Genomic DNA, 458 nt, shown 5'->3' on the forward strand with positions numbered 1-458 from the left:
TTTCAGTGCTGGACTACGACTCTGGAGAGAAGGGTTCGGTTCTCACTCGGCCATGCAACCTGCTGGGTGACTATGGACAAGTTGCATGCTCTCAGCCTCAGGGGAAGGTAACGGCAAACCTGAACAAACCTTGCCATGAAAACCCCACAATATGAGCCAGAGGGTTCCCTTTGACTCCTCCATTGCACTTAATGGGACTAGAGCAACCATAGGTTTTGAGATCCATGAAGGGCCTGTTCTAATTGGTTGGACTGCAACTCCCAGCAGCCTGAGCCAACAATAGCCAGTCAGGGATGCTGGGGGCTGCAGTCTCACCAACCCTTTGACTCCTCCCTTACATTGAATGGGAATTGAGAATCGTGGGTTTTGGGATTCACAGCTACCCTTAAATGTTTTCTGAATAATAATAATAATAATAATAATAATAATAATAATAATAATAATAATAATAATAATAA

Source organism: Sceloporus undulatus, chromosome 8, assembly GCF_019175285.1.
Source record: "Sceloporus undulatus isolate JIND9_A2432 ecotype Alabama chromosome 8, SceUnd_v1.1, whole genome shotgun sequence".
NCBI classification, from domain to species: domain Eukaryota; kingdom Metazoa; phylum Chordata; class Lepidosauria; order Squamata; family Phrynosomatidae; genus Sceloporus; species Sceloporus undulatus.